This window comes from Pelophylax lessonae (assembly GCF_965119305.1).
Source record: "Pelophylax lessonae genome assembly, chromosome: 1".
NCBI lineage: Eukaryota > Metazoa > Chordata > Amphibia > Anura > Ranidae > Pelophylax > Pelophylax lessonae.
The window spans coordinates 692,667,625-692,692,178 of NC_138768.1; the positions used below are offsets into that span (position 1 = coordinate 692,667,625).

Sequence of the window (24,554 nt, forward strand, 5' to 3'; positions counted from 1 at the left end):
TTAAAAGTGATTACAACAGAAAAACTTTAATCAGAATTCTAAGAGTGTACATTGATTGTATTTCTGGTAAGAAAAACAAAAATTAAAAAAAACGAAATAAAAACACATATAAGCAATGTATGTATTCTTTAATTTTTTTTTTTACTGCACTATATTTTTGTATGCAATAATTGCCTTAACCACTTAAGCCCCGGAGGATTTGGCTGCTCAAAGACCAGGGGCTATTTTGCGATTCGGCACTGCGTGACTTTAACAGACAATTGCGCGGTCGTGTGACACTGTAACCAAATGAAATTGAAGTCCTTTTTTCCCACAAACAGAGCTTTCTTTTGGTGGTATTTGATCACCTGTGCGACTTTTACTTTTTGCGCTATAAACAAAAAAAGAGTGACAATTTTGAAAAAATAACAATATTTTTTTATATGAAATTCCCCCAAAAAAATGTAAAAATCTAATTTTTTTAACATTTTAGGCCAATTTGTTTTCTGCTACATATGTTTGGTAAAAAAAAAAATCACAAAAAGCGTATTTTGATTGGTTTGCGTAAACGTGATTGCGTTTACCAACTAAGGGAAAGATTTTTGTCATTTTTTTTTTAACGAGTAGTGGCGGCGATCTGTGATTTTTTTTGCGGGACTGCGGTGGGCAGATCAGACCCTTGACTGACATTTTTGACACTTTTGGGGGTACCAGTGACATTACTACAGTAATCAGTGCTATACATATGCACTGTTACTGTAAAAATGACACTGGTAGGGAAGGGGTTAACTTTATTGGAGATGCAGGGGTTAAATGTGTCCCTAGGGGCGTGCTTCTAACTGTAAAGTGGTGTGGCTTTTCATGTAACCACAGAGACATACGATCCTACATAGCAGGATCGTATGATCTCTGCAGTTACACCAGGGAGTATGACAGGCGGCTTTGTTTACATCAGCCGCCTGCCTTTCTCCCTCTGCAGCGGACGATCACGGGTGGCCGGCAAATATCCGAGCCGCCGGTCACTCGCGCGGGGATGACAGTGAATGAGCGGGGGCGGGAGCGCGCCCCGGGCGGCGCGCGCTCGCCCCCTATTGGCTTGCGGGTGAGTGACGTATATATACGTCACTTTGCCAAGGAGGGGCTGACCACCGCAGTATATGTACTTGCGGCGGTCGGCAAGTGGTTAAAGTAACCCTGTCACTACAGGGTCACTTATATACAGTAAAATGCCCAGGATGTAAAAAAACGGTCTACATACTTACAGTATCTTCCCAGTGGCCCATGTGTTAAAACATTGCCTCTTTTCTGCTCCCCAGCTGCTGCATGTATTCCACACTTCCAGGTGCATGCGGTGAGTGAGCAAATATTTTATACAGCCCGAATTGTAGAATCAATGTTTAACAAGCAAAAAGGTAACAGAACAAATGTACCTAAAATGAAAGATTAATTGCTTAAATAAATAAATAAATGTACCTTAGTAGCAGTCCATTAGCTGCAGCGTTGTGTGCCATTTGAAAGATACAAGTAAATATCTAGATAATATCAACAAAGACAGTTTTCCTTGAGTCAGTATTTTATGCAAATTAAATAAAAATGAATGTGACTTTGTGAGTAGTGTAAAACCCCGAAAAACATGCTGCTGTTGCTTAAGTACTGATCCAGTTAGATAACAAACAGGGGCAAATGTTAATAATTATCTAGCTCTAAGAACAAGAATCAGTGCACCACAAGAAATTGCAAAAAAAAAAAGCAATGAAACTACCAAAGGTTTATACCAGATGGGAAACAATGAGTATATCAACAGTGTAGAACTAGTCTATCAAAGGCTATAAAGCTGCAAAGCTACTAACTTTAGTAACTTGATAGGAAAGTATGTTATTATAGCGCTACCCCAGAAGAGCCGCTGGACAAATGTCTCCATATACCTGGAAATGACACACCTTGCTCACCCAGCACTTACCAACACACCTTGGGGTACTTCATAGAATTTATTTGGACAGAAACAGCCTGAGAGAAAACATTTGGTAAGGCACTAAAAGGCAATAAAACAATATATTGCCCTAAAGAGAAAATTGGCTAAATAATCGTAATTCCCTCTCTAGCAAAATACAACTAGTGAATAAAGGTTATTTGAAACAGTTAAACAGTCTCTCTTCTCACTGGTCAAGGTGACTAATGTCCCAATTGGGACTATTGATATTACTGTACTTCAAGAACCCCACCATTGCAGGCCAATGCACTTACTCCACCTACCACTGACTATGATGAACTTAGTAGACAGGTAGACAGAAAGGCCAGGGAATTGTTTGTAGATAGCATATTGTTGGGAACTCAACTGGTCAGCTATCTTATGCTTTCCAGAAGGTCCCAGATTTCTTAGCCTTGCCTTGTCTCCCAGCTGTAAGGTATGTACTCGAATTCTCAGATCATAACTCCTCTTGCCCTACCTCTAGCATCAGAACCTTCCCAAGCTTTCTCATGAGCTCTCCTTAGGTTCTTACAAAACCCATCCACATAGCTTCTGTGAGCTGAAGCTGACATTTCATCTATGGAGATGCCAAAGGCCAAATCCACTGGCAGACAAGCTTCCTTCCCCATCATAAGTCTATAAGGGGGATAGGCAGTTGCATCATTCTCTGTGCTTATGTACCACAGAGCCACAGTGGAGATGTGCCTGCTCCAATGTTGTTTTCTATCTGCAGAAAGGGTCCCCAACATATCAAGAAAACTTCTTTGGCTGATAAGGTGTCGTTCTTCACTTCTGAATGCTCAACATGTCAAACAGCTGTTTAATGAGCCTGCTTTCAAAGTCTCTTCCTTGATAAGAGGGGATTTTCTGGGGTAGCCCATATTGAACTAAGAACTTCTCCACTAACACTTTTGCAACTGTAGAAGCTCATTGATCTTTTGTGGGATTTGCCTAGGTATACTGAGTGAAATAGTCAGTCACTACCAGTATATTCCCTTGGCCACTCATGTTGGAATCCAGACTCAAGAACTCAATGCACATTGCACACCAACGTCATAGGAACTCAACTTTAAAGGTGGCCCATTGGGGCACCTCTGAAATGTAGAGTTTTCCTCTAGATACAACATAGGCAGGTGTTGCAAACACTTTTAACTTTGACCCGCATTCACACCCAATAGAAACGATCTCTAAATAACTTGAATGTTCTGTCGGGTCCTAATTGTCCATATTCATTGTGTAACACCTTCAGCGCTGCCCCCCTATATTTCTCAGGAAGGAGCAATTGCTATCTTTATTCCAGCTTGCTTGAGGGGTTCCTTCAGTAGACCACTCTGGTTCACAGCTGCAAACGATTCCACTCTTTATGGGCTAATCAGGCTTTTTTAGAGAGTAATTTCTGGGCAGCCATTATTAAAGGCTTCCAAAATCAAACTGCAAAAAAAATCTTCTGCTTAATCCTTCCTCAAGTCTTTCTTGCAGAAAGTTGGCAGACCTTCATTTCTCACATGAGTTAAGTTGCAGAAGAACTTTGGAATGCCAACAACAGCAACTCCAATAACTTCAGCCCCTGTTGCTGATCTGGTTCTATACTCTATTTCTTGACACAAGGCCTGAAAAACTTCTGGCTCTTATTGAGTTAACTCTAATTTGGAAATCTCAAATTAGTAAGGTCTCCTTGATAAAGCCTCAGAGTCCCTATTCTTGATTCCAGAACAGCATTTTAAACTGAAACAGAATCCAAACAGTGCCACCGTCGATGTCCTGTGGCATCCAGCTTGGCTGTAGCAAGAACATATGTGAGAAGGTTGTTATCCATTTTACTTTCAAATTCTTTTTCATACAAGTACAGCTTATCCACAACTGCCCATTTCAAGGCCAAGAATTATAACTTATGAGTAGAGTAGTTTCTCTCAGGAAGGGTAAGACTTTGGCTCACATAAATGACAGGTCTGTTAAATTCATCATGTTCCTGATATAGTACATCACCTAACCCTTCTCTGCTGCTGTCAATGTGTAATTCATGAGGCTTGGCATGGTTAGCAGAGACCAATACTGGGGTACAGATCAAACAGAAAAACCTATTCAATTTGATTAGACCAATCTCTCTCTATGGACTGTGTATTTTTTCTGCCCTTTGGTTTGATTAACTCTTTCTGAGGTCTCTTGCCTTTTTTCTTTCCCAGCCCAAAGAAGCTCAGTAGGGGATGGGCTATCTTTGCAAACCCTTCCACGAATCTCCTGTATTAAGAACAGAACCCCAGAATCAATCTCAGCTCATTCACAGTTTGGGGTCTAGGCCAGGTGGGGACAGCTTCCAACTTCTTGTCGTCAGTGGCCACTCCCTCAGTAGGGACAACATGCCTAGGGTAGGTGAACGATAGATGATAGAATTGGCATTTCTCAAGAGATAATTTTAACCCCCCCTCATAGAGACACCTCAAGACATTTTCCAATCGCTCTTCTTGCTCTTCTAAAGCCTGCACTAACACTTCAGTGAGGTTCATGCCGCCAACAATTTTCTTATTCTAACACTGAAATGTTGCCGTGACCCCATTCAAATCTTGTGGTATTCGATCAAACTGGAAGAATTCCACTGGACAAATGAAAGTGGTTTTCTCACAATTGTCAGGATGCATGGGATCTGATGGTATACACTACTCAGGTCCAACATACTGAACGTTTTAGCCCCCGACAGACATTGTAGAGCATCTAATATTCCAAGGGTAGTTTACTGATCCAGGATAGTACTTTTGTTGAGAGTGTGATAGTCAATGCACATTCTGAAAAAACAATTTTTCTTTCTTACCACCATGATGGGAGAGGCATGAGGATATTCGAATCTGAAGTTTCACTGGAGAGACAGTAGTATTGTGTATACTGAAATTACTTTCCCCTGGGTTCTCTTTAGAACCTTCAACAAAACTATTTCCTGGAATCAAACCCAAATCTTTCTTCTGTGGATCACTCTTGAGAATGACGTAAAGGCCAGGCTAATTCCAACTTAACTTGACTAAGTCCCATAGACACATCTTTTCACCTGGCTGTAATACTTTGTCTGTTCCATCCAATTTCCATACCTTTCCCACCCCTTCAGTTGGAGTTTTCTGTTCTTGAACCATACTCTGGTATAACATGGGATGTACCCTTCAGGGGTGACTTCACTCTCTGAAATACAGGGGTGAGGAGTTATCCCAAAAAGTCAGTATTTGTCCCCACTATCATGAAACTCCAATTAGCCATTGGGGTCAGGAACACACAATGGCCAAGGTGTCAGAAGTTTTACCAACAATGGTACAGCCTTAGGGGTTAAAAATTGGCTGAGAATAGAACCCTCTAGTTAGGCTATGTGGTGATTTTGGTTGCCAGTAAGATCATTATTTACATCACTTGTGACATCTTTGACTTCAAGGTTGCTATCTCTGCATTGACCTCTAGTGCACCCACTTGTTTTACTGAATGCTCAGCTAGTGATCTTCTTAAAGTATAACTTAGGCTTCTTTCACACTGCTGCATCAGCAAAATAAATCATGGAGACATAGCAGAGATGGTTGGGAAGGTTTGCTTTGAATATTAACCCCTTCCCTCCACCACCACCTGCCTCTTTAGGAGATTCTGAATGCCGGGAGGCGAAAGTAAGAATTCCACTGTCATTGGCTGTCAGAACGGTCACATGATCAGAAAGCTCCCGATCACATTTAGACATTGGGAGCTTTCTGGTACCTGTCACAAAGCGTGCTGGGACCACGCAGGGGGCATGCTCTCAGCATAGAAATGTTTACATTTGGGGTGTATATGTGTGGCATTAAAGCCCACCCGCTGAGAGGCCGCATATATGCTTACGGACATTGGGAAGAAGTTAAAGCAGAGTTCCACCCAAAAGTGGAACTTCCGCTTTAGGTAGTCCTAACCCCCGGCATGCCACATTTGACATGTCATTTTTTTGGGGGGGGGAGCGGGTACCTAGTTTTGACAGGTACCGTTCCCACTTCCGCTCGGAGCGCCGCGGCGCCCTGAGCAGAAGTTCTCCTCTCCCCCTCCCGCCCTGCAACTTTCAGGGACATGTCAGAGGTCCCAGAAGATTGCCGGACAATCAAGACGCGCAGCGCAACTGGCGCATGTGCAGTGCGAATCCGGCTGTGAAGCCGCAAGCTGTCACAGCCGGGTGCCCACACCAGTGATGACGGCGTCGTTGAGACCAGAGGGAGAGGATCGAGGCTTCGGGCGGCCGCATCGCTGGACAGTGGGACAGGTGAGTGTGTGTTTATTAAAAGTCAGCAGCTACACTTTTTGCTATACATTTGTTGCTACAGCCACTCAAAAGAAATATAAAATTAAAAATGTAATCACTTGCACCACACAAGGAGTGGTATACAGTGCCTTGCGAAAGTATTCGGCCCCCTTGAACTTTGCGACCTTTTGCCACATTTCAGGCTTCAAACATAAAGATATAAAACTGTAATTTTTTGTGAAGAATCAACAACAAGTGGGACACAATCATGAAGTGGAACAGAATTTATTGGATATTTCAAACTTTGCTAACAAATAAAAAACTGAAAAATTGGGCGTGCAAAATTATTGAGCTCCTTTACTTTCAGTGGAGCAAACTCTCTCCAGAAGTTCAGTGAGGATCTCTGAATGATCCAATGTTGACCTAAATGACTAATGATGATAAATAGAATCCACCTGTGTGTAATCAAGTCTCCTTATAAATGCACCTGCACTGTGATAATCTCAGAGGTCCGTTTAAAGCGCAGAGAGCATCATGAAGAACACACCAGGCAGGTCCGAGATACTGTTGTGGAGAAGTTTAAAGCCAGATTGGATACAAAAAGATTTACCAAGCTTTAAACATCCCAATGAGCACTGTGCAAGCGATAATATTGAAATGGAAGGAGTATCAGACCACTGCAAATCTACAAAGACCTGGTCGTCCCTCTAAACTTTCAGCTCATACAAGGAGAAGACTGATCAGAGATGCAGCCAAGAGGCCCATGATCACTCTGGATGAACTGCAGAGATCTACAGCTGAGGTGGGAGATTCTGTCCATAGGACAACAATCAGTCGTATACTGCACAAATCTGGCCTTTATGGAAGAGTGGCAAGAAAAAAGCCATTTCTTAAAGCTATCCATAAAAAGTGTTGTTTAAAGTTTGCCACAAGCCACCTGGGAGACACACCAAACATGTGGAAGAAGGTGCTCTGGTCAGATGAAACCAAAATCAAACTTTTTGGCCACAATGCAAAACGTTATGTTTGGTGTAAAAGCAACACAGCTCATCACCCTGAATACACCATCCCCACTGTCAAACATGGTGGTGGCAGCATCATGGTTTGGGCCTGCTTTTCTTCAGCAGGGACAGGGAAGATGGTTAAAATTGATGGTGAGATGGATGGAGCCAAATACAGGACCATTCTGGAAGAAAACCTGATGGAGTCTGCAAAAGACCTGAGACTGGGACGGAGATTTGTCTTCCAACAAGACAATGATCCAAAACATAAAGCAAAATCTACAATGGAATGGTTCACAAATAAACATATCCAGGTGTTAGAATGGCCAAGTCAAAGTCAAGACCTGAATCCAATCGAGAATCTGTGGAAAGAACTGAAAACTGCTGTTCACAAACGCTCTCCATCCAACCTCAGTGAGCTCGAGCTGTTTTGCAAGGAGGAATGGGCAGAAATTTCAGTCTCTCGATGTGCAAAACTGATAGAGACATACCCCAAGTGACTTACAGCTGTAATTGCAGCAAAAGGTGGCGCTACAAAGTATTAACTTAAGGGGGCTGAATAATTTTGCACGTCCAATTTTTCAGTTTTTTGCTTGTTAAAAAAGTTTGAAATATCCAATAAATTTTGTTCCACTTCATGATTGTGTTCCACTTGTTGATTCTTCACAAAAAATTACAGTTTTATATCTTTATGTTTGAAGCCTGAAATGTGGCAAAAGGTCGCAAAGTTCAAGGGGGGCGAATACTTTCGCAAGGCACTGTATATGTTACAATGTAAATGTGGTCTCCAATATATTTGACGAACATCTCGGGCACTTCATGTCCGAGTGGGGAACATGTCAACAATATTCGTAAAGGTTTGGAGACTCATAGTGTATCCAGACATTTTAAAAAATTCCATCAAAAAAATCTGAATGGATTACAATTCTAGGGCATAGAAAAAGTGAACCATCTTTGGAGAGGAGCAAATTTTATTTGTCAGCTGAGTCGCAGAGAGTCCTTTTGGATATATGAGACCAAGGTTTTGGTTCCATCAGGGCTCAATGTTGACTTTGAGTTAAATTGTTTTATTTCTGACAGATAATTTTATTATTTAGGTTTTTTTTTCCATTTCTCATTAATACTTTGCGGTTTATTTTATGATAATTTTATGATAATTTTATGATATCTCTATGGAAGGTTATTGAATTTTTAACCAATTCTTATATACTAATTTTATATTCCTAAAATGGACTATCATTTTTTATTGTATCTTATTTCTGCATGTTGTTTTATTATTATATATATATATTTATATATATTATTATATTATATTATTTAATATAATTAGGATGATTAAATTTGTGCTAAACCCTTGTCTGCCACCTAGAGGGAGGACACAATATGGCCGGGGTCACTTAGTGATATAAACATTGATACTGGCGATCAATAGATTATATAATATGTTATAAGTTGTTTTCCTTTTATATTAGTGGCTCCTTACAATGGTCTTTTTTCATCCCTTTATGTACACCAACTTGTGATTACCCGGTTACTAAAGGAGTCACTGCCGGCCGGACTGGTTCCGGGTTCGTTGTTATTATGTTTCTATACCCGCCCATATCCTCTGCATAAGTCTTCTAGTAAGGAGACGATCGGTCTCCTAAGCAACGATGAAGCTGCATTGGAAGGCGGAGTTGTGGCCAATACAAAAGCAGGTCCGTGACTCCACACGATATCCTTGCTGAGGAAGTCCCACCCATAGAGGACGTAACGCGTTCGGGGGAACGTCACGTGACCCGCGGCCATCTTGAGTGTCTTCTCTACAGGCTAAGAGACACGCACGCACGCACGCTTGCAGGCTCTGCATTTTTATTATCAACCAAGCGTGAGTGTATTACTTTTCACCATAATAAAGCAATTTAAAATATACAGAGAGCACTAGATTTGCTTCTTTATATATCATTATATATCGGAGACGCCCGGAGGAGGATATTTCCCATCTATGCTTTGATGACTTCAGTTATAATGTGAGGTCTGATTACCATATATCTGATCCTGAGTGGTGATTAATGAGATGAGGAGGAGTGGAGGTGGATTACTGCTTTGGCTCGATTATCACATGCTGTTTGACCCTGCAGGGTCTCAGAGATAAGGTGAGAGGCAGAGAGTGACAGGTGGCGGGATCATATGAGCACCCTTTTCACGTTTGTGGATCAGGAGTTTGTTTGCTCTGAATTATTTTCCCATCAAATGAACAAGAAGGACTGTTTCTTTCACACTCAACACTCTGCACCTGTTTTGGACTCCTTTATTACATCTATTATGTCTATTCATTAGGATTGCGCTGCACTTTATTTTTTGTGAATTTTAATAAACACAGAAAAGGCTGGAACTCTGCTTTAAAATGAATTACGGTGTGTTTTAAGTTTGTGATGCTCAGATACAATTGTATTATGCTTTAGGCCTCATGCACACAGGGCCTTAAAAAAACAATCTGCAAAGCCAGTATTGACGAGAGGAAAAGGTGTCTGTAAAAGCGTGTTTTTAGAAGCTTTTTGCATTGGTGTTATTGCGCATTTAGCTGCTGCCTTAGCGTTTAGTCGCGTTAGCGTTTTAGCATTGTTCTCTGCCCTCTTTTTTCCAATTCCAAATCCAATTACTACAGCTTAAAAATGCCTGATGCGGCTTCACACTTTATACAGGCTACAGCGTTAACACACATTTAGCCACGTCAGCCGTTTTTACAGCTGTAAATCTGCAGCTTGAAAACACCTATGCTTTTTACAGCTCCTAAAAGTCTGTGTGTGCATGAGGCCATGGAATAACACGGAGAGGCATTTTTAACCACTTTACCACCGGAGGATTTTGCTGTCTTACGTCCAGGCCACTTTTTGTGATTCGGCACTGTGTGACTTTAACCACTTGCCGACCGCCGCACGACTATCTACGGCGGCGGTCAGCCCCCTACAGGCAAAGTGACGTAGGTCTACGTCGCTCGCCTGTGAGGGTTTAGGGAGCGAGCGCGCACCGCCGGAGGCGCGCTCCCGCTCCCGCGTGGTCACGGACCCCCCCGCGCGTGTGACCGGCGGACCCGATCGCCGCCGGCCACTCTGCGATCGGCGGGGGAGAGGGAGAAAGTCAGGCAGCTTGTGTAAACAAGCTGCCTGTCATTCTCCTCTCTGTATGAGAGATGATCACATGGATCTACTATGTAGATCCATTGATCACTCTGCATACAGTTGAAGCCACAGCCAATCACAGTTAGAATCACGCCCCTAGGGACACACACAGCCCCTCCCTCTCAAATAAAGTTAACCCCTTCACTACCAGTGTATTTTTACAGTAACAGTGCATATGTATAGCACTGATTACTGTAGAAATGTCACTGGTAACCCCAAAAGTGTCAAAAATGTCAGTTAAGGGTCCGTTCTGTCCGCCGCAATGTCGCAGTACCGCAAAAAAAATCGCAGATCGCCGCCATTACGCGTTAAAAAAAAAAAACAACAAAAATGACAAAAATCTTTCCCTTTGTTAGTAAACGCAATAACTTTTGCGCAAACCAATCAAAATACGCTTTTTGCGATTTTTTTTACCAAACATAGGTAGCATAAAACAAATTGGCCGAAAATATTAAAAAATTTTGATTTTTACATTTTTTTTGGGGGGAATTTCATATAAAAAAAAGGGAAAAATATTGCTATTTTTGCAAAATTGACGCTCTTTTTTTGTTTATAGCGCGTGATCAAAAAATCGCACAGGTGATCAAATACCGCCAAAAGAAAGCTCTGTTTGTGGGAAAAAAAGGACGCCAAATTCGTTTAGGTACAGCGTCGCACGACCGCGCAATTGTCCGTTAAAGTCACGCAGTGCCGAATCGCAAAATAGCCTCTGGTCGTTTAGCAGCCAAATCCTCCGGGGCTTAAGTGGTTAACTGACAATTGCGCGGTCATGCAACGCCGTACACAAACGAAATTTACGTCCTTTTTTCCCCCACAAACAGAGCTTTCTTTTGGTGGTATTTGATCACCTGTGCGATTTTTACTTTTTGCGCTATAAACAAAAAAAGAGCGACAATTTTGAAAAAATAACAATATTTTTCACATTTATTTATATGAAATTCCCCCCCCCCCCCAAAAAAATGTAAAAATCGAAATTTTTTATCATTTCAGGCCAATTTGTTTTCTGCTACATATTTTTGATTAAAAAAATCGCGATAAGCGTATTTTGATTGGTTTGCGCAAAAGTTATTGCGTTTACTAACTAAGGGAAAGATTTCTGTCATTTTTGGTGGTTTTTTTTAATGAGTAATGGCGGCGATCTGCGATTTTTTTTGCGGGACTGCGACATTGCGGCGGACAGATCGGACCCTTGACTGACATTTTTGGGGGTACCGGTGACATTACTACAGTAATCAGTGCTATACATATGCACTGTTACTGTAATAATGACACTGGCAGGGAAGGGGTTAATTTTTATGGGTGATTAAGGGGTTAATGTATGCCTGGTGCTTACTGACGTGTGTGGGGGGAGGTGACTGAGTGACACAGGGACAGATCACAGGTTCAGCTATGCTGAATCCTGCAATCTGACCCTGCCTGTCACTTAGGAGATCCGCCCGCTTTGTTTACACAAGCGGGTGGATCTCCAGACTCGATTCCCCGACGATTGGGGAAGAGCGGCGGTAATTACCGCCGCTCCTCCCCTGGCCCGACTCCCGCTGTGACTGAATACAGCGGGAGCGAGCCTCCGGCGGCGCGCGCGCGCTGCCGAGACGGGGGAATGTCTGGTGATGTAGGTCTACGTCGCCAGACGATAACGAGCCACTTTGCCGCAGTACAGTCAACGTGACTGGTCGGCAAGTGGTTAAGCTGTATAAAACAAAAATCCCTGAGCAGCTGTAAAAACATCCAGTGTGCATGAGGCCTAAATATTGGGACACAGATAACAGTCACCCCAAACCTCCTTTTCTTGGTGTGCCCCCATAGAAAGATGGTTCCTATTGGGGCGCACTTGCAGGTTCGCTCCTGCACCAGGCTGTGTGAATCCATTGACAAACATACAACGTGGCTCGCCTCATCCCCTGCTCTCTCCTCACTGGATCCCACTGACAGCAGCAGGAACCAAGCACATGCAAAAGCTTACAGTAATTGCACAGATTCTGGTGTGAATGGGCCCCACGTATTTGGAGAGCAAGGGGGGCACAGCAGGTTTTAAAACTTTCCTTTAATTTAAGGAATGCACTGAGGTAAAAAAAAACTGCTTTAGAAGTGAAAACTGAGCTCTAGGCAGATTTAATGCACAGCAATAAAGTGGTATCAAATGCAAAAAACGGTCATTATGTTTCCTGTTATACTACATTGTACCCATTATGAACACAAAGCAATCCACACACACTGATAGCAAGGCAGGCGGGGCTGTGATGATGTAGAGGAGGCGTTTCCGGGGGGTGGGCTACATCCTGAAAAGAGGCTCAGACTGCTCATGCGCGCGCACTTAAACTGCACATGCGCAGTAGCTTGCGGATGCGCGCATTGTTACTTTCTAGTATCTTGTGGTACCTGTTCCGTGAGAAAAACCTACCCTCCTCACAACGGTGTTACAGGCGGCGGAAGTGACGTCTATGGTTGAATTATTCGGCAAGTTGAAACTATCGGCAGTACACCTGATTAGAAGTTTACGTTGTGTATGGTCCGCGGTTGTGTACTAGGACTATCTCACAAATATAGCGCCGCTGTAGGCGGAGATGGAAGCCAGCCTGACGTGCGCCGTGTGTCTGAGCGTGTTCCGGGATCCGGTGACTCTCCCTCTCTGTTCTCATAACTTCTGTAAGCGCTGTGTGCTGGAATGTGGTGGGGAGACCCCCAGCCGGAGCCTGCACTTTACCATCTCGGGGCCTGCTCAGGTCACTTGTCCCCTCTGCCGCAAAGTCAGCTCCATCCCCGGCGGCCTGGCCGCTCTGCCCGTCAATACCACCCTGGCCGAGCTGGTGCGGTTCCTGTCCCTGGGCTCCCGGGAGCAGGGGGCGGCCGTGGGCGCTCAGGAAGACGACTATAGCGAGAGGGGAGCAGTGGGGCGCTGCCCGGAACACCCAGAACACAAGCTGGAGCTCTTCTGTAAGAACTGTGCTGTCACCTGCTGTGGGAAGTGTGTGTCCTGCCACCACCAGGGGATCTTCCACAACGTCAACCTCCTGGACATGGTCTACCAGGAGGAGAAGGTGAGCTGACAGCACCCCTAGCTAATATCCCATAATAATGCATGGGTGGGGATCCAGGGCACCCGACATTGAAAGGCCTGTTACTTAGTGCAAACACAACCTCCTGGGCATGGTCTATCAGGAGGAGAAGGTGAGCTGACAGCACCCCTAGCTAATATCCCATAATAATGCATGGGTGGAGATCCAGGGCACCCAACCTTGGAGGCCTATTAGTGCAAACACAACCTCCTGGACATGGTCTACCAGGAGGTGATGGTGAGAAGACCTCAGCAACCCTAGCTAATATCCCATAATACATGAGTGGAGAACTCTGGCAATCAGTGCACCCAATGTTGGTGTCCTATTAGTGGAAACACAACCTCCTGGACATGGTCTATCAGGAGGAGACGGTGCACAGACATCAGTTACCCTAACTAATCCATAATACATGAGTGGAGAACCCTGGCAATCGGTGCACCCAACGTTGGTGTCCTATTAGTAAAAACACAACCTCCTGGACATGGTCTACCAGGAGGAGAAGGTGAGCTGATAGCACCCCTAGGTAATATCCCATAAAAAATGCATGGGTGGGGATCCAGGGCACACAACATTGAAAGGCCTGTTAGTGCAAATACAACCTCCTGGACATGGTCTACCAGGAGGTGATGGTGAGAAGACCTCAGCAACCCTAGCTAATCCATAATACATGAGTGGAGAACCCTGGCAATCAGTGCACCCAATGTTGGTGTCCTATTAGTGGAAACACAACCTCCTGGACATGGTCTATCAGGAGGAGAAGGTGAGCTGACAGCACCCCTAGCTAATATCCCATAATAATGGATGGGTGGGGAACCAGGGCACCCAACATTGAAAGGCCTATTAGTGCAAACACAACCTCCTGGACATGGTCTATCAGGAGGTGATGGTGAGAAGACCTCAGCAACCCTAGCTAAGATCCCATAATACATGTGGAGAACTCTGGCAATCAGTGCACCCAATGTTGGTGTCCTATTAGTGGAAACACACCTCCTGGACATGGTCTACCAGGAGGAGAAGGTGAGCTGCCAGCACCCCCTAAGCTAATATCCCATAATAATGTATGGGTGGGGATCCAGGGCACCCAACATTGAAAGGCCTGTTAGTGCAAACACAACCTCCTGGACATGGTCTACCAGGAGGAGACGGTGCACAGACATCAGTTACCCTAACTAATCCATAATAAATGAGTGGAGAACCCTGGCAATCGGTGCACCCAACGTTGGTGTCCTATTAGTAAAAACACAACCTCCTGGACATGGTCTACCAGGAGGAGAAGGTGAGCTGATAGCACCCCTAGGTAATATCCCATAAAAAATGCATGGGTGGGGATCCAGGGCACACAACATTGAAAGGCCTGTTAGTGCAAATACAACCTCCTGGACGTGGTCTACCAGGAGGTGATGGTGAGAAGACCTCAGCAACCCTAGCTAATCCATAATACATGAGTGGAGAACCCTGGCAATCAGTGCCCCCAATGTTGGTGTCCTATTAGTGGAAACACAACCTCCTGGACATGGTCTATCAGGAGGAGAAGGTGAGCTGACAGCATCCCTAGCTAATATCCCATAAAAAATGCATAGGTGGGGATCCAGGGCACCCAACATTGAAAGGCCTGTTAGTGCAAACACAACCTCCTGGACATGGTCTACCAGGAGGAGAAGGTGCACAGACATCAGCAACCCTAGCTAATCCATAATACATGAGTGGAGAACCCTGGCAATCAGTGCACCCAATGTTGGTGTCCTATTAGTGGAAACACATCCTCCTGGACATGGTCTATCAGGAGGAGAAGGTGAGCTGACAGCACCCCTAGCTAATATCCCATAATAATGGATGGGTGGGGAACCAGGGCACCCAACATTGAAAGGCCTGTTACTTAGTGCAAACACAACCTCCTGGACATGGTCTATCAGGAGGAGAAGGTGAGCTGATGGCACCCCTAGGTAATATCCCATAAAAAATGCATGGGTGGGGATCCAGGGCACACAACATTGAAAGGCCTGTTAGTGCAAATACAACCTCCTGGACATGGTCTACCAGGAGGTGATGGTGAGAACACCTCAGCAACCCTAGCTAAGATCCCATAATACATGTGGAGAACTCTGGCAATCAGTGCACCCAATGTTGGTGTCCTATTAGTGGAAACACACCTCCTGGACATGGTCTACCAGGAGGAGAAGGTGAGCTGATAGCACCCCTAGGTAATATCCCATAAAAAATGCATGGGTGGGGATTCAGGGCACCCAACATTGAAAGGCCTGTTAGTGCAAACACAACCTCCTGGACATGGTCTACCAGGAGGTGATGGTGAGCTGACATCAGCAACCCTAGCTAATATCCTATAATAATACATTAGTGAGGAACCCTGGCAACCAGTGCACCCAACATTGGAGGCCTATTAGTGCAAACACAACCTCCTGGACATGGTCTACCAGGAGGAGAAGGTTAGCTGACATCAGCACCCCTAGATCATATCCCATTATAACAAAAATGCATGTGTATAGAACCTTGGGAACCAAGGCACCCACCATTGGAGGCCTATTAGTGCAAATGTTAACCTCCTGGACATGGTCTACCAGGAGGAGGTGGTGAGCAGACATCAGCACCCCTAGCTAATATCCCATAATAATGCATGGGTGGGGAACCAGGGCAACCAACATTGGAGTCCTAGTAGTGGAAACACTACCTCCTGGACATGGTCTGCCAGGGCTGACCTCAGCATCCCTTTCCAATATCCCATAATATTTAAAAAACTTGGGTAAAGAACCTTGGGAACTTTACCTTGGGATGCTAACATCCGCATCCCTATTATATATACCATAACAATAAAACTTAGGTAAAGAAGATGGGTAACCACCTTTTGGAGGCCTATTGGTGCAAACCCACCAACCTTCTGTACATGGCCTATCAGGAGGAGGTGGTGAGCCGCCAGGGCTGACATTAGGATTCCTAGCTAATATCCCAATATAATAAGCATGGGTGGAGAACCCTGGGAACCAGGGCACCCAACATTGGAGGCCTATTAGTGCAAACACAACCTCCTGGACATGGTCTATCAGGAGGACATGGTGAGCTGTCATTGAGATCCATCGGTCATACCCCATTATAATAAAACAGGGATCCAGCCCAACACTGGAGGCCTATTAGTGAAGACACAACCTTCTAGACCTTATCCAACAGGAGAAGGTGAGCTGACATCAGCATCTCCAGCTACTATCCCAATATAATAAAGCATGGGTGTAGAACCCTAGGAACCAATGCAACCATCATTGGAATCCTATTTGTGCAAACACATCGACCTCCTGGAACATTGTCTAGCAGGAAGACCTGGTGAGCTGACATGGGGATCCCTAGGTTATATCCCATAATAATACATGGATGGCCACACAAGGCACCCAAGATGGGAGTCTTAGTAATGGAAACCCAACCTCCTGGGCATGGTCAACCAGGAGGAGAAGATGAGCTGACAGGATCCCTAGCTAATATCCCATTATAATAAAAGATGGGTGACAAACCCTGGGATCCAGTGCACCCTATTCTGGAGGCCTATTAGTGGAAACACATCGACCCCCCCCCCCCCCCCCCCCCGTACAGGATCTACAAGCAGGAGAAGCTGAGCAGACATGGTGATCTCTAAGTCATATCCCCTAATACTGTATGGAGGGCCAAACCCTGGGCATCCAGTGTACCCAACATTGAATTATTATTAATGGAAACATGTTAACCTCTTGGACATGGTCTACCAAGAGGAGGTGAGTTGTCATGGGAATCCCTAGGTCATATCCCATAATAATAAAATGTGGATCTAGTACACCCAACATTGGAGACCTATTGGTGCAAACACATCAACCTCCTTAACAGGGTCTAGAAGCAGGAGAAGGCGAGTGGACATGGAGATCACTAGGTCATAGCCCATAATAATGCATGGGTGGCCAAACCCTGGGAACCCAGTGTGACTAACATTAAAGTCTTATCAGTGGAAACCTGTTAACCTCCTGGAATGGTCTACCAAGAGGAGGTGAGAGGTCATGGGGATCTCTAGGTCATATCCCATATTATAAAATATGCGCTGGCATTTAGTGTACACAACATTTGGAGTGCTATTAGTGGAATTACAATGTAAACCTTCTGGACATGGCCTGGAGGAGAAGGTTGGCTGGCATGAGGATTTTTAGGTCATATATCCAATAATAATATAACACGGATGGGTGGCTAAACACTGGCATCCAGTGAACCCAACATTGGACTAGTGGAAACACAATGTCAACCTTGACTTGGCCTACCAGCAGGAGAAGGTGAGCTGCCATGGCGTTCCCTAGCTCATATCCAAAAATGATTAAACTGGGATCCAGTACACTCTACATTGGCAGCCTATTAGTGGAAACACATCAACCGCCTGGACATGGTCTACCAGGAGGAGAAGGTGAGATGTCATGGGGATACCTGGGTCATATCTTATAATAATACTGGGATCCAGTGCATCAAACATTGGAGTACTGTTATTCAAAACACAACCTCCTGGACATTTTCTACCTAGAGGTGAGCTGCTAGGGGGATCTCTAGGTAATATATTGTATAATAATGTTAAAACCTCAGAGTCTTATTAGTGGACTTACAATGTCAACCTCCTGGGCATGATCTACCAGGAGGAAAGAAGGTAAGCTGCCATGGGGATCCCTAGGTAATATCCCATAATAAAACCGAGATCCAGTGCACCCAACATTGGAATCTTGTTAGTGGAACCACATCCTCAACCTCCTAAATGTGGTCTACCAGAAGGAGAAAACAAATTGCCAGAGCTGCTATGGGGTCCTCTAGTTCACATATCCCATAATGATAAAACATGGACAGAGGAACCCTGGGAACCAGTTCACCCAACACTGGAGTAATATTTGTGCAAACTCGTCAACCTCCTGGACATGGTCTGCCTGGATGAGAAGGTGAACGGTCATGGGGATCTCCAGGTCATATACCCCATAATGGTAAAACATGGGTGGCCAAACTTTGGGATCCAGGGCACTAAACATCAATGCGTTTCCACTAGTAGGGATCCAATCTCTTGGACATGGTCTACTAGGAGAAGAGCTGCCAGGAGTGCAATGGAGAAAATTGAGCCAACTCTGGCTGCCATTGCTGAAATAAATTTGGCCATTCCAGTCTGACCTCTTTGGTTCACTTTGCCATTCCCCAGCAGCACACACATTTCCTTCACTCACCCACAATTTAGTACAGCCGCCAGGAACAAGAAAAACACTCCGTACTTATGGGCATGATGGAGTATGGGACTCTCTCCCCATCCTCACATGTCAGGGCTTAGGACTTGGTCATTAGCCCAGTAGGAAGAGAATCCATCACTCCTGTGTGAGTTCTAACAAGTGTGACACAGTATCAACAAGGACCCCCTCTGCAAGCATAGCCATATCAGGCATACATTGTCTGAAAGATGCATGTATTTACCAGAAGACACAAACACTGAACAAAGTGCGCTCCTGTGGGTTCTCCATCAGAATATTTGAATACATCACAAGCTATTGAGACCATTAGCTTGACTAAAAAGCTACACATTTATAGAGGTGCAGCTCCTTGCTATCTCATACATGAAAATTTGGGAATATATTTGTATGCTTGAATAGCATTTTGTAAAGACCTCCTGCTTTGTTAATGTAGTGATATCATTTATTTTGTACTATGACATCGTAGAGGTAGGGTAAACTATTGGATATCTTATTTGCTGATACTTGCATGCCACTTATATGTTTTTCTTTTTTCATAGCTGATATTTTTTAACAGTTTAAAAAAACTAAGAGAAATGCATGAAAGATTTACCAAGACCTCATCGGATGATAAGGATGTAAAGGTAAACGTTTTTTCTTTTATGTGTGGAAAATACATGATGTCAGCAGGACTGAGACACTGGGCATGTTTTGCTTTTTAAAATTTTATAATAGTTGGTTTTATAGGTTTTGGCAAACGGTGATGGTTTAACAGCTGCAGTACTGTGCTGTATAAAATGTTGCAATTCTGTTTATCATTAGAAGTTCATTGCATTAGTAGTGAGCTGGAAGAAGAGTTTCTCATTCTGCTTTATGAACTGAAGCTGTGCCCAAAATAATGTGATCTACTTGTAGCCAGCCTTTTCCTTTACTGCTGACATTAATTGCCTTGTCTTCCGCTGTGTCTCTGTGTGGAGGTGACTATCTTGCTAGAGACAGTGCTTTACTTCTTAATATTTAGTCTATAGCTAGGGCAGTGGTCTCCATACTGCGGCCCGGGGGGCCAGATGCGGCCCTTTGCCTGCTTTTATCTGGCCCTTTGGGGCTCTTTTTTTATCTACTGATACCAACAAAGGGACATTCCTTGCCAATGAAGGGGCACATTTCCTCCCAATGACACCATTATTGGGGCATAATTCCTTCCAGTGACACCAACTATAGGGCACAATTCCTTCCGATGACACTAAAGATGGGGTATTTTTTCCCACTGACATCAAGATCTTTTCTACTCTCAGTGGCCATAGTCTGGCCCTCCTAAAGGCTGAAGGACAGTAAACTGGCCCTTTGTTTAGAAAGTTTGGAGACCCCAGAGCTAGGGCAATGAATTCCAAGCTGAGTCCCTTTTGCATACCTTTTATTCGGCTCTTGGGGCACTATTCTTCCCACTGATACGAGACGCTATTCCTTCTACTGACACTAACAGTGGGGCACTTTTCCTTCCACTGATGGCAATATTAGGGCACTAATATTTCTTCCAATACTAAAGATTGGACATTGTAAAGTCCCACTAATGCCAGGAAATTTTCTACTCCCACTGCCCCCCTAAAGTCTGAAGCACAGTATATTGGCCCTTTGTTTAGAAAGTTGGGAGACCCCTGAGCTAGGGGAACAGTGAGCTGAACAGCAATGAGGATAGTGGCAAATCTGAGATTAGCAGACAGGCAGCAGTGCCTTAGAGCTCACACTGCAGACATGGTTATGAGGCAGTAGGCCTAAGAATGTGCACACTGCTATTTTCAGAAGGAATTCACGTGTAAAAAAATATTTTTTTAATTATGTTTTACCTTAGGCACAATTAACAACTTTTCTAAGGACCTGTTCGCTTTATTTACATTGATCAAGTGCAGAAAAATTACAATCACTGCATAGCATTAAGAGGCCTAAAATCAGGGTGGATTTGATTTAAACCAAGTCGATTTAAATCATGATTTAAGTCACTAGTAAAAAATGCTCGATTTTATATCGACTCAATTTAAATCCTATTTTCTCTTACGTCCTCTGACAGTCCATGCCCGTTCATACAGTCTTCACGATTGGTATTGGCCTTTTCCACAGGAGCAAGCTAGGCAGTAATTTTGTTAATACAACAAACATTAACATGTAGACACACCCACAGGGGGCCGTCCCTCTGGCCGATATCCTCCAGCCAGTACCACTCTAATCCAGTTCTTTGCTGCCTAACGTCAGGAGTAGGTTAGGTTTTCCCTGCTGGGACCTAGTGTCTCAGTTTTTTTTTTCTTGTTTTTTTTTTTTTTTTCTGAAGTGTTTTACTTTAAAGAATAGCTTTTTATTTTTTCTCACCTATGCTAGTTAGTCAGGATTTGGAGGACTACAAGCGTCAGCAGAACTGGGCCTCGTACTGGTTAATATAGAACCTTATGGAGTCCCAGTCTGCCATCGAGCGTCGCAGGCTTTTGGTACGCCCAGGCCTCGCAACGACAGTGCCCCTAGAAGCGGGGATGAGCCTGCAAAGTTTTTCTATCCTCCCTGGGATGTCTCAACGTCGAACACCCGGGGTTGCTAGCATCCTTCCTGGCTGATGGCACCCCCACCCAGGTGGGGGATCTCCCGTGTCTGAGCGGTGCCCACGTTCGCGGTATGGTGAGTACTACTACCCCTCTGTCCCTGGGAACAGGTTTTTGAGAGCGTATTGAGTGGGCCCACTCTGGGAATGGCGGTACATGTAAAGTTTGCTGTAATATCCCCCTCATGGCCGTGGGATGGCCCCCTGTGTCTTACCTTCCCTGCCCCTGCGGTGCAGACCGCCATACGGGGGGCTGTAGGGGCTTCCTTCTCCCCGGGGTGCTCTGTGCAGATCCCGGTGGGGGCCAGTGCGGGTGTTTTCTGCGGCGTTTGGCGCGGTTTCGCCCGGCCTCCATGTTTGGTAAGGGCTGGCTGTTCGGCCTCAGAGTGAGGGCAGCGGCCATTTCCCATCATCATTGCCAGCGCCGATCGGGCGCCATCTTTAGTGTGGGCGGATGTCCTTTCTGGGCAGCAGCCATTTGATCTGTTGATGTCTGACTGACTTGCAAAGAAAAGGCCTATGCCCTCTCAGTCTTCTGACTCAGAGCCTGAATTGGTTGCCACGGGCGACGTCCCCCTTGAGGGGTTCCCGTCTTCTCAGTCGGATGTGGAGGAGGAGGATTTTTCCTCTGGGATAGCACGTGACCGTGCTGCGGTAGATGCACTTATTAGCTCAGTTAAGGAGACTTTAAATCTTGATGATGAGCCCTCCATGGCAGGGAAGCGGGTTTCCTTCGGGACCCGCAAGGCCCTGAAGTCGGGTCAGGTTTTTCCTTGTCCCGAGGAGTTTCAGGAAACGGTAAATGACCAATGGCATTGCATTAAGCAGACGTTGGTAGTACCTAAGAGATTTAAGTACCATTATCCCTTTGTGGATTCGGTTGATACTCGCTGGACTGCGGTTCCTAAAATGGACCACGCTGTTTCCAAACTGAATAGATCCACCTTGATGCCTGTGGAAGACTCCCCGGTGTTTAAGGACCCGGCAGATAGACGGGTGGAAACGCTTTCCCGCCACATGTATATGGTGGCGGCAGGGCTCGACAAACCCTGGGCGCAGGTCGCATTGGCTACTAGAATTAGCAACCTGGCGCCTGGGGTGCACTGCAGCGATGTCCTGTCCCTTTTGCGCCCCCCCCCCCACCCACTTACCGAGTTCACGTACTTCCGCGGCTCTTCGGCCTTCTTCAGTGAGAGAACGGGGCACTGGCGCCCTCTTATGGTGGCTGGGAGTTTGACAAGCAGTCACTAATGAGCTGTTTCCCCTGCCTGTCCTCAATGCCTGTCCATCTCCTTCCCAAGAGGAGATGAGAGGGAAGTTTTTGCAGGCTTCATCTCCCTGTCCACTTACCTTTGCTTAAAGATAAGTGGACAGGGAGTGTGGTTATTTTTTATTATTTTTTAAATTCTAAAAAAAGTGTATGTGTATGTCAGGGCTTGACAAATTTTCCTGAAATCTAGGAGCCAGTTTTTTTTTTTTTAAACTAACAACCAAGCTTTATTTAATAAAACGGATACTAAATTTACACATAAATACGACTAGAACCCCACTCTTCTCTATAGCGCAATTGGATGGAAACAGACTGTCTGTCTCTTTCCATCCGATGCCATCTGATCCGATCCACGGGATGGATAGAAAATAGAACCACCATCTGTCTGTTTTTGGCGGACAGGATCAGATGGCGGCAGATTACTGCTCCATAGAGGAGAATGAAGGGTCCGATCAGGTCTGCCTGAAAAACTGACAGGCGGACCTGATCAGACAGCCCGTGTGAAAGGGGCCTTCGGCTGTGGCATGGCGATGAGGGGGGAAAAAAAATATAGAGATAGAGATATAGAGAGAGAGATATTATATATATATATCTCTCTCTCTATATATTTTATATTTTATATATATATATATATATATATATATATATATATATATATATATATATATATATATATATATATATATATATATATATATATATATATATATATATATATATATATATATATATATATATATATATCTCTATATATATATCTCTATATATATATATATATATCTATATCTCTATATATCATTTTTTTTTTTTTTTTTTTTAATAATTGTAAAAAAAATAATATTTTTCTCTTTTTTTTTTTTTTTTTTTTTTTTTTTATTTAAAAAATAAATTAAATCTAATAACCACTCCCTGTCAAAGGTAACTAACTGGACAGGGAGATGGGAATGCATTGAGAACAAACAGGCAGTGGAAACAGTCATTACAACAGTGATTACTCCCGGCCACCACAAGAGGGCGCCAGTTCCCCATTGGAAGCCTCTCTCATCTCAAGAAGGCCGAAAAGCCGGGGCCTCAATTTTCGGACGGCGCAGAAGTCCGTGCACTCCGTACGCGGAAGTCCGTGCAAAAATGACAGGACACCTTCTGCAGAGCACCCCAGGCGCCAGGTCGCTAATCCTAGTTGCAAATGCGACCTGGCGCCCGGGGTTTGTCGAGCCCTGGTGTGTGTGTGTATGTATGTATATGTATGTATATATATATATATATATATATATATATATATATATATATATATATATATATATATATATATATATATATATATATATATATATATATATATATATATATATATATATATATATATATATATATATATATATATATATATATAAATAATATATATATATATATATATATATATATATATATATATATATATATATATATATATATATATATATATATATATATATATATATATATATATATATATATATATATATATATATATATATTTATATAATTTTTTTTTTTTTTTCCCCTCATCGCCATGCCACGGACAGTCTGTTTCCATCCGATTGCACTATAGAGGAGAGTGTGGTTCTAGTCCTCTTTATGTGTAAATTTAATATGTTATTTTTTTGGAAATAAAGCTTGGTTGTTTAAAAAAAAAAAAAAACTAACTCCTAACTTTTTTAGCTGGCTCCTAGATTTCAGGCAAATTTGTCAAACCCTGGGTGGCGGGTTCCGTGCTGAAACAGGTGTTCGCCTCAGTGATGGTCTCTCAGACTATTGCCGAATGGGCCAAGGTGCTTAGGCGCACTCTGTTAGCAGTCAGTTTCTGCTGCTGCACTGGACATGTTGGATCAAATGGCACAGGCTTTGATGTACCTGTGTGACACGGCTTTGGACGAGGCTCCTTTGGTCGCACGTCTATCTGTGGTCGGGATTGGGCTGAAAAGCTGGTCTGCCGACCACGCTTTTAAGAAGACAGTGTCTGGCATCCCTTATTTGGGGCATCGTCTTTTTGGTGACTCTCTGGATCAAGGGGATTACTGGGGGTAAGAGTACTCTCCAAGTGACAATATCTG

The 24,554-nt window shown here is 44.0% G+C and overlaps 1 pseudogene across 1 annotated transcript in view; it reads left to right on the forward strand.

The window, feature by feature from the left end:
* The first annotated feature begins 12,829 nt into the window (after positions 1–12,829).
* LOC309543455 (E3 ubiquitin-protein ligase TRIM63-like) overlaps positions 12,830–24,554 on the forward strand; it is a 57,122-nt pseudogene continuing 45,397 nt past the window's right edge. Inside the window, exons 1-2 of the transcript XR_014226144.1 lie at positions 12,830–13,376; positions 19,168–19,251. The product of XR_014226144.1 is annotated as an E3 ubiquitin-protein ligase TRIM63-like (transcript). The remainder of the gene's footprint in view (positions 13,377–19,167; positions 19,252–24,554) is intronic.